Source organism: Bufo bufo, chromosome 4, assembly GCF_905171765.1.
Source record: "Bufo bufo chromosome 4, aBufBuf1.1, whole genome shotgun sequence".
NCBI classification, from domain to species: Eukaryota; Metazoa; Chordata; class Amphibia; order Anura; family Bufonidae; genus Bufo; species Bufo bufo.
Genome location: NC_053392.1, coordinates 496200456 through 496216301, shown reverse-complemented (window position 1 = coordinate 496216301; position 15846 = coordinate 496200456).

Below are 15846 nucleotides of genomic sequence, written 5' to 3'. Positions count from 1 at the left end.
TCTTATTGGTGGTACGGTGAGCTCATGTACCTCAGAGATTTCTCTAACCGTGGGTGTGTGCCACTCAGAGAGATGTTCCCTTTTAGTCCTGGAGAACCTACCGGTTGAGGTGGTACTAGGGTTGCCTTGGCTCCGACTACATAACCCCACTATAGATTGGTCCACGGCGGAGTTGGTGAGATGGGGGCCTAAGTGTGACTAGTGCTAGTGCTAGTCTGTCGAACAATTCTTGAGGTTGTATGTTGCTGATAACCAGCAATTATGGGTTACATTTCTTTCACTGGCTGAATTTGCTTTGAATAACCATGTCAATTCTTCTGCTGGGGTTTCACCTTTCTTTTGTAACCATGGTTTCCATCCCCGTTTTCATTCTGGGTCATCCGTCTCCTCCTCTAACCCTGAGGCGGATAGACTCTCCTCTGAACTGTGCACAGTTTGGGCCCGGGTTCAATCAAACTTATAAAAGGCTCAAAACTCTCAGAAACTCAAGGCCGATAGGAGACGTTCAAGGGGGGTGAATTTTCAGGTTGGGGATAAGGTATGGTTGTCCTCCAAGAATCTCTCTCTTAAGGTAGATTCTAAAAAGTTTGCTCCTCGTTTTATTGGACCATATAAGCTCACGGAGGTGATTAACCCAGTATCATTTAGGTTGGAGCAGCCCGAGTCATTCCACATTCATAATGTGTTCCATAAATCTCTACTTAAAAAATATTTTGAACCGGTAGTACCATCGAAAGCCTCGCCTCTGCCGGTTCTTGTTAATGATGCTGTCGAGTATGTGGTGTCTAAAATAGTAGATGTCAGGAAGGTGCGTAATTCCTTGCAGTACCTGATTCACTGGAAGGGGTATGGACCTGAAGAGAGATCTTGGGTACCTGCCAGGGAGGTTCATGCTCCTAGACTTGTTCGAAAATTTCATTTAGAACACCCTGAAAGGCCATCGCCTGAAGTCTTGGGTCCGGTGGCCCCTCGTAAAAGAGGGGGTACTGTAACGGGGTGCCGAAGGCACACTCGGTCTCCCATCAGCCGCAGACCTGCTGCTTAGCTTCGGGAGCGAGGATCTGTGTTTGACCTCGTTCCCAGGGCGGCTTTGCTAGCTGGGAGGCTCCCTGCTCCTAGGTCTGCCTTGAGCGTCGAGCTGATCACTCGGTGCTCGACTGGTCGGTCTGTCGGTCATGTGACACTGGCCACGTCATATGACCCTCACTCCCCACTATAAATACAGGCAGCCTGCTGGCCACAGGTTGCCTGTTAATTTAGGTTCCTGGCATTTGTTGGATACCTGTATACTTACCTGATCCTGTTCCCTGACGATCCTTTGCCTGCTCCTCCTGTACTGCGCATCCCTCCTGGTATTTTGACCTCGGCTTCCACCTGACTATTCTTTGCGGACTCCTTTGGTACTACTCGACTCTCCTGGTATTTATGACCCCGGCTTCTCCTGACCATTCTTTGCTTATCCCTCTGTACTGCGTTGGTCCTCTTGGTTTTGACCCGGTCCGTTCACTATCCGTTATTTGTCTTGTCTGTCCTTCCCGCACGTATCCTAAGTTAGGGACTGCCGTCCAGTTGTCCCCTGTCATCAGGACTCGTGAGGCAAGTAGGCAGGGCCAGGGGTGAGGGTGGAGCTCAGTGGTCACTATCCTCCCCCCTGTGTGTGTGTGTACGTGGCCGTTACACTGGGGTACATCTCCTGTGTAACATTTCCACATCCAAAATACCTGTAACATTCCCTGTAATTTTATATTAGCCGCTGATTACATCAGCGACATTATCTGCGTTATTACTCCTGTGTCACATTTCCAAATCCCAAAAATACCTGTGACATTCCCTGTAATTTTATATTAGCCTCTGCTGACATCAGCAACATTATCTGCGGTATTTTTCCTGTGTAACATGTGCGCATCCCAAAAATATCAGTGACATCCAGTGTACTTTTTCCATAGACGGTGTCCGCTGCGGACAGTGACATTAGCTTCGCTTCCCATGATCTATTTATCCCCAGGACTGTGACTGTGACGAGGGGACATCCTCTGCGTCTGGAGGAAAGAAGGTTTGTACACAAACATAGAAAAGGAGTCTTTACGGTAAGAGCAGTTAGACTATGGAACTCTCTGCCTGAGGAGGTGGTGATGGTGAGTACAATAAAGGAATTCAAGAGGGGCCTGGATGTACTTCTGGAGCGTAATAATATTACAGGCTATAGCTACTAGAGAGGGGTCGTTAATCCAGGGAGTTATTCTGATTGCCTGATTGGAGTCGGAAAGGAATTTTTATTCCCCTAAAGTGGGTAAAATTGGCTTCTACCTCACAGGGTTTTTTTTTTTGCCTTCCTCTGGATCAACTTGCAGGATAACAGGCCGAACTGGATGGACAAATGTCTTTTTTCGGCTTTATGTACTATGTTACTATGTTACTATGTTACATCTCCTGTGTAACATTTCCACATCCAAAATACCTGTGACAGGGGGGAGCGGCATGACGTAAGCACGTAGGCATGCCGCGGCTCCTCCCCCCCTACTCCTTACCCGGCTCCCGGCGATATGATGTGAACGTTGGATGCTGACATCGCTGTTTCATCCCTGCCTTGCGCCGGCATCTCTCTCCTGGCTGCCTGCTGCCCCAGCTCCGATTCTGTGCCGGCACTCCTCGTGTCCCTGTTGACCCGCTGCTTCTGCTTCGGCCCTGTGTTGGTGATTTTCCCCACCCCACCCGACCGTGACCACAACGTATAGGAGGAGGGAAGGAAGTCCTGGGGTGCATTTTCGTCCTGCGGAGATCCTCCGAGAAATAAGGAAGAGGTTGGTGGTCCCAAAGGGGTTTCAATGCTTGTGAGATGCGTGGCTGAGGGGGGTGGAGCAGAGCAGCACGGAGTGGAACGGAGTGACAGGTCTCGTGCATCTGAGGATAGAGGCATCGCTTGAATTTCTGCCTCTTTTACCATATGTGGTGTCTGGCAGGGTGGTGGTGACCGCTCTGGGACTAGGTGTCCCTGTATCCTCTTATCCCTGCATCTGTTGAGGTTAGCACTGATATTGGTGCGTTCTGATTGTGGTGCCTGTTTGAAGCACATGGAATATGAGAACAAGCTTTACCCGAATACTATGACATCTTCCCTGGTGAATGAAACTTTTTTTACTCTATGCAGTACTTTAGGGGTGCATAAGTTTGTGGGACTGTCTCCATTGTAACATCCGCAACAGGGGTACCACCAGTGAAGCTCCGGGTGGCTGTCTGTCTCTGATTGGTCTAGACACGTTTCCCTCTGAGTCCTTGAGGATCTGGACTGGGCTGGAGCCTCGTGGATTGCAACAGATGTGAGAGAGAGAGCGCCTTGAGAGACGACCCTTAAGTATTGATAGATTGGAACCCTCCTGGAAAATTAACATCTTCTAACACCTCTGATTGTCTGTGGGATTTTCATTGACTAATTCTATGTAACTAGCCAGGATGAGATTCGAGATTCCACCACCCCCCGCCCCCCCCCCCCCCCCACGCGCGCTGTGGAGATCGGCAGTGACACTGCGTGGTGTCCTATGAGCCTTTTGTGTGTCCACAAGGAACATGTAACTGCTGGTTGTGGGTATACAAGTTTGACAGATTGTGATGCGTGCTGGTCTGCGGCTCTGCCTGACGTGCGGGGAGAAGAATTTCTTTGGAATTGTATGTCTGTCTTCTGTCTCTCAGGCTGACATTTCTGACTTGGATGAGTCAGGAAAAGTGTGGACTTATCACATCTGACTCCAACTCGGCCGCAGAGATAAAATTTAGACTACGGATTATTATTGCTATGTAGAAAGATACCGCTGTTGAATTTATAACTGTTCTCTCTCTCCCAAAAATAGGAAGTCTCTGGGTGTAAGTGGAAGTAGTCCAATCTCAAAAATTGACAAATTTTTTAAATCACCACAATATAAAACTAGGACAAATCAGAAGGGTAATAAAGAAAATAAAGCTGACCTGATAGACCCACAAAATATAGAGGAAGGTAGTGATAGAGAAGAAGGGAGGGGCGATAAGAACACTTCAATGGAGGAGAGAATAGAAACGGTGGATAAGAAGTTGACAGATATCCTGAATGCTGTACAGCAATCAAATCTGGCATTGGGAGATCTGTCTGCAAAAATGTCTATAGTACAGTACAAGTAGACTTGTCTTTGATTAAAGACGAGATGAATAAAGTACGTGAGAAAGTCAAGGATCTTCAGGTGACTACAAGGGACTTAAAAGAGGAGGTGGGTGGGATTAAGAATAGAGTAGCGGTGATGGAAACAGAAAAGAAAGCACTACAGGAAAGAGTTACTGAAATGGAGGATAGATCCCGCAGGGCAAACATACGCTTGGTGGGGTTTCCTGAAGGGGTGGAAAAAGAAGACCCCAGTGGGTTCATTCAGCAATGGTTACTAGAAGTGTTCGGTGCGGATCAATTCTCTATATGGTTTTCGGTGGAGGGGGCTCAGCGGATACCAACTAAACAATTACCGGTTGGGAGCCCGCCAAGAGCAATCTTAGCTAAAATGATAAATGCCCGGGATAGGGATATTATTATGAAAAATAAAAGAAATCTCCCTCTTTTAGAATTTAACGGAAGGAAAATAGAAATGTACCCGGATTATTCGAGGGCAACCCAAGCTAAACGTTGAGAATTCAGAGAGGTTAAGAAGAGAATGGCAGTAGCTAAGATTAAATATTCTTTATTTTATCCCACTAAACAGAGTGATCTATCAGGAGCAAGCATACTTCTTCACCCAACCAGAGGAGGTTCGAAAGTGGTTGGATGGTAGGGGGATTGGTTCTTGAGTTTATAATAATGCTATAAGTAAGATTATCTGTATTGGGGCCGGGTGGGGAGCTGGGAGGGAAGGGTGAATGTGTAAGAGGTTAGCTAACTGTTCGGTTCGTCTGACCAGGATGGGGAAGGGAGGGGAGAATGGGATGGGTGGGTAATTTGGCGGTGGGATGGGGCGGGTGGAAGGATCGGGTCTTGGTGGACACTATGGCGGGGTGGTCTCTCCCCCCTCCCCCCCTGTGGTGGGGTGGCAGCGGTTGCAGTCTTGAGTGCAGGGATACATGAATAGAATATTTACGTGGAATATACGGGGGATGGCCGAGAGAGCAAAACGGGTAGTTGTGTTTGATGTAGTTGCGAGACATCTTCCTGTGATCATATGTCTTCTTGAAACACATTTTACTTACGAGAATATCAGTATTGCAAAAAGGAAATGGGGAAAATATGACTACCATGCTTGATGCTCAGCCTACTCCCAAGGTGTTACTATACTCCAATTGCCCATAGAATTGATAGAGAAGGTAGATTTGTTTTCTCGTAATGTCAGCTAAATGGTATTGTTTGCATATTGACGTTTGTGTATGTTCCTCCACCTTTTTCTATGTCTGTTATGTCATACCTGGCGGACTTTATTGGCTCCAGAGCAAGGTGCCAGGTTCTGGTAACCGGGGACTTTAATGATGTAATGACCCTGGAGGAAGATAGATTCTCCAGGGATCATGTGTATAAATCAATTGAAGATAAATCAACACCGCTGAGAAGGGTCTGCTGGGAAATGGCATTGACAGGCATTTGGCGATATCTGTACGGAGAAAAAAGAGCATTTTCTTGTTTTAGTCGTGCAAATACAGTGATGTCTAGAATAGACCTAGCTTTAGCTAATCCCGATCTTGTAGATATGGTAACAAAAATGAAGTATGAAATACATACGATCTCCGATCATTCTCCAATAGTGGTAACGATTAAAATGGGGCATGGCAAGAAGAAAACGAGAAGCTTCAGACTAAATCCCCATTGGATTAAGTTGGTTAAGGAGCAGGAAAATATAACAAATGAAATCCGGGAATTTGGGCTATTAAATGCTCCGTCAGCACCTATGCAGTTTGTATGGGACTCTTTTAAAGCAATCCTGCGTGGAGTTTATATATCCAAAATTAATTGAAAAAAAAAAAAAAAAGATTATGCGGCAAAATAACTAGCCTTAAAAAAAAGGGTCCAGTCCTTACGGGGAGAGATGCTTAATAATACGAATTCTGCCACACAACAGTTTGAAGAAGCTAAACTGGAGTATAAAAAATTTTTATTAGAAAAAGCACAACATAGGGTTTTCTTTACAGGAGCCAAATATTTCATTCAGTCAGGGAAACCTGGAAACCTTTTATCATCTCTGATCCAAAACCAAAAAAACATCAACAGAATAAAAAATATCAGATTGGATAATGGGGTAGTTACTACGCGTCCGGAGGAGATTGAGCGTGAGTTTGTTAAGTTCTATAAAACCTTATATACAAATAACAATAAACAGCAAGATGGAGATATTGAAAATTCCTGGAGAATATTAAGCTCCCTAAATTAATGAAGAAGGAATGCAAAATAATAAATCGGCCTATAGATTTAAAGGAATTATCTGAGGTTGTTAAGACTGTTAAGAAATTCATCTCCAGGGACGGATGGGCTCCCGTTTGAAATCTACCGCCAGTATGCAGATACAATCCTGCCAATGTTATTACAGATGTTAAACAAAACCTATCAGACTGGTGAACTTCCTCTATCTCTATCTGAAGCTGTGATCACATTTATTCTAAAAAAGGGTAAGGATGAAAGAGAGATAGGGACATATCGCCCGATATCTCTCTTAAATACAGACTATAAAATCTGCGCAAATATATTCGCTAATAGATTAAAGGGAGTTATTGACAGGCTAATTCATCCTGACCAGACTGGGTTTATACCCAAGAGACTGGTACAATCTAGCATACGTAGAGCTTTTTTGAATATGCAGGTTGAGGAGGAGGCTCCCGCTCCATCCTGTCATTAGACGCTGAGAAGGCATTTGACAGGGTGGAGTGGGAATATCTTTGGAAAGTAATGCATAGGATGAATCTGGGCCAATACTTTATTAAGTGGGTCCAGAATTATTTATATCCACCATCCCAAAGCTAGAATAAATATTGATGGAGTATGGTCTGAGCAAATAGAGTTGTATAGAGGAACAAGACAGGGATGTCCCCTTTCCCCCATACTGTTCGCTCTATTTATAGAACCGCTGGCAGCTAAAATTAGATCGGATGAAACGATTAAAGGTTTTGGTATTAATGGGACCTCCGATAAGATAAGTATGCATGCAGATAATATTTAAATTTTCATTAAAGTTGTCTCATCTCATGGAACTAATAAATAAGTTTAGTGATATCTCGGGATATAAAATTAACTGGGCTAAATCAGTATTGTTACCGCTTGATCAGGCACCTTTATCGATCCCTACAGAAATCAGGGTATTAAAACCTATGGAATCCTTTGAATATCTGGGGGTAAAGATGAGTGCCAGTATTCTAGACTTTGTGAAATTAAATGTCTCTCCCTTGTTAATTAGATGTAAAAGTAAAATAAGCGTTTGGCAGAAGCTACCAATAGGACAGGCGGACAGAATTGCATTAATAAAATGGTGTTACTTCCCCAGATTTTGTATATTTTGGCAGTTTGTCCAGTTTGGATAGAGGACTGTTTCTTCAACCACCTGGAACGGCTGCTGAATGACTTAATCTGGGGAAGAAAAAGGGTAAGACTAAAACAAAAATATCTTTGGTTAGCGGAAGAGGATGGAGGGCTATCTGTTCCCTTTTTCCAGGGATATTACTTAGTCTCTCAAGTCCAGTGGTTAAAGTCTGCGGGGAATAATATAAAAGAATATCTAGAAAGGGGCTTTAAGGGACCAAAATATAATATATTTAGCATATTGGAGACAAGATTTATTAAAAATAAAGGGAAAAAGTGCTCAATATGTTGAATGGTGGATTTGGCTTGGGAAAGAACCAAAGAATGCTAGGAATCTTGAACACTTCACACTTTTCACCTCTGTGGTGTAATAGTAATTTGAGAGAATTTCAATTAATGGCAGAATACAAGTATTGGGAAAAATTTGTATTATTTATGTTTCACAGTTAGTCAAGAACGGGGAAATAAGAACACTAAAAGAGTTATGTCCGGGAATAAATTTAGACTCAATTAGTCGGTTTCGGTATTACCAATTAAAACATGCTTTTGAAGCCACACAAAATAGGGAATATTTTATCACAACAAGAAAAGAATTTATAGATTTTTGTCATCAACGTATGACAACTAGGGTCACTATTTCTGAATTGTATAGGGTAATAAGGAAGGGGTTGGGAAAAAAAAGTAAAGTTTAACAGTGAGAAAAAATGGGCAAAGGATATAGGATCAAACACATTAGAATGGGGGAATATATATATAAAAATATAAAAAGGGCAACGATTTCTAGTAACTTTAGGATATTTAATTTAATATTATCCATAGAATATATATGACTCCATTACTGCTAAGTAAGATCTACAATGAACGAAAATCAAACTGCTGGAAATGTAGAGAAGAGGCTGCCGATTATATGCATATGATATGGAGCTGTTCGAAGATGCAATCCTTTTGGAGAGAGAGATGAAAAAATAATGTATACCCCTTAGGGGGGATTGTTTATGGTGCTCACCGAGACAACCATCATGGGGTGGCTGATCTATTTGAATAGACAATGAGAGGTCTGAGTATAAGCAATATGGAGCTTAGAGGGAAGTTCCCCAAAATAGACCATTTATATTGGTACTGTTCTTATTTATAGTGATTTATAATATATTGTGATGACTGTTTTTGCAGAGTGTATATTGATGAACTCAGATTTTGTATTGTCAAATTGAATTTTAATTTTGTATTATCAAAGGATTAAAAAAATAAAAAATTTATAAAATAAAATAAAAAATACCTGTGACATTCCCTGTAATTTTATATTAGCCGCTGGTGACATCAGCGACATTATCTGCTGTATTTCTCCTGTGTAACGTTTCCACATCCAAAATACCTGTGACATTCCCTGTAATTTTATATTAGCCACTGGTGACATCAGCGACATTATCTGCGGTATTTCTCCTGTGTAACGTTTCCACATCCAAAATACCTGTGACATTCCCTGAAATTTTATATTAGCCACTGGTGACATCAGCGACATTATCTGCAGTATTTCTCCTTTGTAACATGTGCGCAGCCCAAAAATTACAGTGACATCCAGTGTACTTTTTCCATAGATGTTGTCCGCTGCGGACAGTGACATTACCTGGGGTACATCTCCTGTGTAAGGTCTTCAATTTAGTGGTTCAGCGGTTTCTCAATACCTACCCCAATTTGCCTGAGCTACTGGTGAATGTGCGCCGCTTGTGTGCCCATTTCAAGTCATCGACAGCTTCAGCCGGCCTGTCAACGCTGCAACAGCGCTTGAAATTATCAGCTCACCGGCTGTTGTGCGACGTGAGCACGCGCTGGAACTCGACATTCCACATGTTGGCCAGGCTTTGTGAGCAGCAGAGGGCAGTAGTCGAATACCAGCTGCAACATGGTCGTCGCCTTTCCAGTCAGCTTCGGCTCTTCACAAACGAGGCGTGGGCATGGATGTCTGACCTCTGTGAGGTTTTAAGAAATTTTGAGGAATCAACACAGATGGTAAGCGCCGATAATGCTATTATCAGAGTAACCATCCCACTTCTGTGTCTACTCAGATGCTCGCTGCTCACAATTAAGGCCGACGCTTTGCATGTGGAAGAGGTGAAAATGGGGGAAGACATTACACAGGGTGATAGCCAGACCACCCTTAGTTCATCTTCTCAGCGCAAATTGGATGATGATGAGGAGGAAGAAGAGGAGGAGAAGGAGACGGTTGCCTCCGCTACAGAGGGTAGTACCCATGGAAGTTTAATTCCATCTGTTCAGCGTGGATGGACAGAAGAAGAGGAAGAGGATTAGGAGATTGAGAGTCATCCTCCTGCTGACGACAGCAAAGTTTTGCCTGCTGGGACTCACACATAGCTGAATTTATATTAAGCTGCCTTTCCCGTGAACCATGCTTTTTATGCATTTTGGACAGCACCGATTACAGGTTGTTCACCCTTCTCGACCCCCGCTACAAAGAGAACTTATCATCTATCATTCCTGTGGTGGAGAGGACGAGCAAAATGGTGCAATACCAGAAGGTCCTTGTGGAAAAATTGCTCCAAAAATTTCCAGCTGACGACACTGGCAGCAGAGTACATAGTTCCTTGGGCAACCGAGCAGGGAAGAGGAGTGGAACACACAGCAGTTCCAACAGAGTCAAGGCAACACTCTCCAAGGCCTGGGACAGTTTCATGACACCCCGCCAGCACCCTCACCCTGATGCGCGGCCTAGTGTCACAAGGAGAGAAAAGTTTTGGCAGATGTTGAAGGAGTACGTAGCAGACCGTGTCAGCGTCCTCAATTATCCCTTTGTGCCTTACAACTACTGGGTGTCCAAGCTGGACATGTGGCATGAACTGGCGCTCAACGCCTTGGAGGTGCTTGCCTGCCCTGCCGCCAGTGTTTTGTCAGAGCGGGTATTTACTGCTGCTGGGGGCATAATTACTAATAAGCGCATCCGCCTGTCAACTGAAAATGCAGACAGGTTGACTCTTATAAAAATGAACAAGGTCTGGATTGCCCCTGACTTTTCTACTTCGCCAGAGGAAAGCGGCTAAACATAAAGGCACTTTAAATGTGTTTTTTATAATGTACTCAATACACTGTATTCCCATGCACCCCTTCCACCACAAAAAATGGTTTTTGGTTCAATCTTCCTTTTCTCGTCCTCCTCCTCTTCCATCATATCAACATGCTTATTAGTCTGCCCTCGCTCTTAATGTTGTAGAGAGTCAGCTCACCTGCAGGCCCTCGCATATAATGCTTTAGAGGGTCAGCTCACCAGTAGGCCCTCACCTACAATCTTTTAGAGGGTCAGCTCACCTGCAGGCCCTCGCATATAATGTTTTAGACGGTCAGCTCACCAGAAGGCCCTCACCTACAATCTTTTAGAGGGTCAGCTCACCTGCAGGCCCTCGCATGTAATGTTTTAGAGGGTCAGCTCACCAGCAGGCCCACAACAACAATCTTTTAGAGGATCAGCTCACCTGCAGGCCCTCGCATGTAATGTTTTAGAGGGTCAGCTCACCAGCAGGGCCTCACCTACAATCTTTTAGAGGGTCAGCTCACCTGCAGGCCCTCGCATGTAATGTTTTAGAGGGTCAGCTCACTAGCAGGCCCACACCTACAATCTTTTAGAGGGTCAGCTTACCAGCAGGCCTACACTTACAATCTTTTAGAGGGTCAGCCCACCTGCAGACCCTCGCATATAATGTTTTAGAGGGTCAGCTCACCTGCAGGCCCTCACCTACAATCTTTTAGAGGGTCAGCTCACCTGCAGGCCCTCGCATATAATGTTTTAGAGGGTCATCTCACCAGCAGGCCCTCACCTACAATCTTTTAGAGGGTCAGCTCATCTGCAGGCCCTCGCATATAATGTTTTAAAGGGTCAGCTCACTAGTGTAATTGCCAGCTATGTGAGAAGATCTGGCAGACGTTCTTCTCTACAGTTCTTCTGCAACACCATCCGTGACATTATAAACCGCCATAACCGTCTTAAGCATGGATCCGGTTTCAGCCTTGATTGACCGCATGCAAGGTCTTTCACTGGAGGTAGCAGATCTCCGTAAAACTGTGACTCAGTTTCAAGTGACCGGTTCTGCTTGCGTTCATGGAGTTTGTTCCGAGCCTAAGATCTCGATTCCGGATACGTTCCCCATTCCTCTGGTGATGAGGAGCAGAGGGTAGGGATCATCATCTCGCTGCTCAGGGATAACGCTCAGTCTTGGGCCTTTTCGCTGCTGGTCGGGGCACGGCCCCTCCGATCGGTGGATTAATTTTTTGTAGCCCTGGGACAGATATATGATGACCCGGATCGTATTGCTCTGGCTGAATCTAAACTGCGTCTTTTATGCCAGGGTAAACAGTCCGCAGAGATATATTGTTTAGAATTTCGGAGATGGGCAGCTGATACTGGTTGAAATGATGCTGCACTCCAAAGTCGATTTTGCCATGGTCTTTCGGAAAGATGGATTTGCTTTTCATGAGAGACCAGCATCGTTAGAGTCAGCCATGTCTCTAGCTGTTCGCATTGACAGGCGTCTTAGAGAGAGAGAGGAGACTACTCCCTCCTGTCATATTCAGTCCAAGGACAGTGGGGCTGTCTCATTCAGTGCGCAGGGGTCTCAGTCTCTCTCAATCCCCTCTGAGGAGGAGGCCATGCAGCTGGGTTTGCTTGCCTCTGATAGTAGAGGATTCAGCTCTCAGAGGAGGGTTTGTTTCTGTTGTGGGGGTATAAATCATTTGGCTAATGTTTGCCCCTCTAGGAGATTCATGGAGTTTTCTGAGGGTAATAAAATAAAAACAAAAAGAAAAAAACCCTCTAAAAACTTTCCATTTGCTACTATTGGCAAGGTTGATGCGGAAATTGAAGGTTTGCCATTTACTTGTAGTTCCCGTTTTCTCCTACCTGCCAGGGTGGCGCTAGACAGCAAGAACATTGTTTGTGAGATTTTTGTAGATAGTGGAGCAGCTGTCAATGTAATTGATAATCAATTTGCAATAACGCATGGTTTCCAGGTATGCACTTTGGAAAAGGATATACCTGTTTTTGCTATCGATTCCGCTCCACTTTCTCAAAGATCGTTAAAGGGCATAGTTCACAATATCCGTTTGACTGTGGGTGACGCTCATGTTGAGGATATGTCATGTTTCGTCTTAAGCGGATTACCTACTCCTCTAGTGTTGGGGCTACCCTGGCTCACTAAATATAACCCCACCATTGATTGGCAAGCAAGGCAAATAAATGGTTGGAGTGAGTTTTGCAGAGAGAATTGCCTCACGGCGTCTCTTTCAAAGATTTCTACCAAGACTGTGCCATCTTTTCTCTCTGAATTTTCGGATGTGTTTTCCGAGAGTGGTGTCCAGGAGTTGCCCCCGCATCGGGAGTATGACTGCCCTATTAATCTCATCCCAGGCGCCAAACTGCCAAAATCACGTTTATACAATCTCTCCCAACCTGAAAGAGTCGATATGCGTACTTATATCTCTGAGAGCCTGAGAAAGGGACACATCCGACCCTCAAAGTCACCTGTTGCCGCTGGTTTTTTTTTGTTAAGAAAAAAGATGGTTCTTTAAGACCTTGTCTGGATTTCAGGGAGCTGAACTGTATAACGGTTCGTGACCCATATCCGCTTCCTCTGATCCCGGACCTGTTTAACCAGATTGTTGGGGCTAAGGTTTTTTCTAAGTTGGATTTAAGAGGGGCATACAACCTAGTCAGGGTCAGGGAAGGGGACGAATGGAAGATGACCTTCAATACCCCTGAGGGTCATTTCGAGAATTTGGTTATGCCCTTTGGTTTTATGAATGCTCTGGCCGTCTTCCAACATTTTGTGAACAGCATTTTTCATCATTTAATGGGGAAATTTGTACTGGTGTATCTGGATGACATTTTGATTTTTTCTCCTGATTTCAAGACTCATCGAGACCACCTACGTCAGGTCTTGTTGATTCTGCGGGATAATAAATTGTACGTTAAACTGGAAAAATGTGTGTTTGCGGCTCCGGAGATTAAATTTTTTGGTTTTCTTCTCTCCGCTTCTGGTTTTCGCATGGACCCTGAGAAGGTCCGTGCTGTGCTTGATTGGGAGCTTCCTGACAATCAGAAGGCGCTGATGCGGTTTTTGGGTTTTGCTAATTATTACAGAAAGTTCATTTTGAATTATTCCTCTGTTGTTAAGCCACTCACTGATATGACTAATAAGGGGGTAGATTTTTCTTCGTGGTCGGTAGATGCACTTAAAGCCTTTTCTAGTATCAAAGAGAGTTTTGCTTCTGCTCCCATTTCGGTACAACCTGATGTCTCTCTACCTTTTATTGTTGAGGTGGATGCTTCTGAGGTGGGTGTGGGTGCGGTGTTATCTCAGGGTCCCTCTCCTGCCAAATGGCGACCGTGTCCCTTTTTCTCAAGGAAACTCTCCTCTGTAGAGAGAAATTACGATGTGGGAGATAGGGAGTTGTTGGCCATCAAATTAGCTTTTGAGGAATGGCGCCATTAGTTAGAGGGAGCCAGACACCCTATTACCGTGTTTACAGACCATAAGAATCTGGCCTACTTGGAATCGGCCAAGCGTCTGAACCCGAGACAGGCCAGATGGTCTTTGTTCTTTTCTAGGTTTGATTTTGTTGTTACGTCCCGCCCTGGGGTTAAAAATGTGAAGGCAGATGCCCTGTCACGTTGTTTTCCGGGAGGGGGGAACTTTGAAGACCCGGGTCCCATTTTGGCTGAAGGGATGGTCGTCTCTTTATCCTGATTTGGAGGCAGAGGTTCAGGCAGCCCAGGCATAGGCTCCTGATCTTTGTCCCCCTGGGAGGTTGTTTGTGCCTCTCGCTTTACGACACAAGGTTTTTAAGGAGCACCACGATACTGTCCTTGCTGGGCACCCGGGGAGCAGAGCCACAGTGGATCTCATTGCTCGGAGATTCTGGTGGCCGGCTCTTCGTAAGACGGTGGAGGGTTTTGTGGCAGCCTGCGAGACCTGTGCTCGTGCCAAGGTCCCTCATTCACGTCCATCGGGTTCTCTCCTCCCGTTACCCATTCCTTCCCGTCCTTGGACGCATCTGTCCATGGACTTCATTACGGACCTGCCTCGTTCCTTGGGGAAGACTGTGATTCTGGTAGTAGTGGACCTTTTTAGCAAAATGGCGCATTTCATTCCCTTTCCTGGGTTACCCAATGCTAAGACGCTGGCGCAAGCGTTTGTTGATCACATTGTTAAATTGCATGGCATTCCTTCAGACATCGTTTCTGATAGGGGCATGCAATTTGTTTCCAGATTCTGGAAGGCCTTCTGTTCTCGCTTGGGGGTTCGGTTGTCGCTCTCTTCTGCTTTTCACCCACAGTTGAGTGGTCAGACCGAACGCGTCAATCAGAATCTGGAGACATATCTGCGCTGTTTTGTGGCGGAGAATCAGGAGGATTGGTGTTCTTTTTTGTCCCTTGCTGAGTTTGCTTTAAATAAACGTCGCCAGGAGTCCTCTGATAAGTCACCATTTTATGGTGCATATGGGTTTCATCCGCAGTTTGGGACATTCTCTGGAGAGGGGTCTTCTGGTTTACCTGATGAGGAGAGATTTTCCTTGTCTTTGTCATTTATTTGGCAAAAGATTCAGGGTAATCTGATGAGGATGAGTGAGAGATATAAGCGTATGGCGGATAAGAGACGTGTGCCTGGTCCGGACCTGAATGTGGGGGATCTGGTGTGGTTGTCTACAAAGAATATCAAACTGAAGGTTCCCTCCTGGAAGTTGGGTCCTAGGTTTATTGGGCCTTACAAGATCTTGTCCGTCATCAATCCCGTTGCCTTCCGTCTTGATCTTCCTCAGACTTGGAAGATCCATAATGTTTTTCACAGGTCCCTATTAAAACCTTATGTCCAACCCACTGTACCCTCCTCTTTGCCTCCTCCTCCGATTGTTGTTGATGGTAATCTTGAATTTCAGGTCTCTAGGATTGTGGATTCTCGCATTATCCGCGGTTCTCTCCAGTACCTCGTTCATTGGGAGGGTTATGGTCCTGAGGAGAGGATGGGGGTCCCAGTGGCGGACATTAAGGCCACTCGTCTCATCAGGGCTTTCCATAGGTCTCATCCTGAGAAGGTGGGCTCTGAGTGTCCGGAGTCCACCCGTAGAGGGAGGGGTACTGTCACCGCCAGCTCTGTGAGAAGATCTGGCAGATGTTCTTCTCTACCTGTTGTATGATGTTCTTTGTTTTGGTTTCACTTTCTCATCTCTTTTCTTCTCCCAGCTGTCACTTATTTGCACTGATTGTCTCCCTTTTATATTTCCTCCCATACTGCCTCACTTTGCGGTTTATACTTCTTCCTGGATTGTGTTCACTGCTGGAG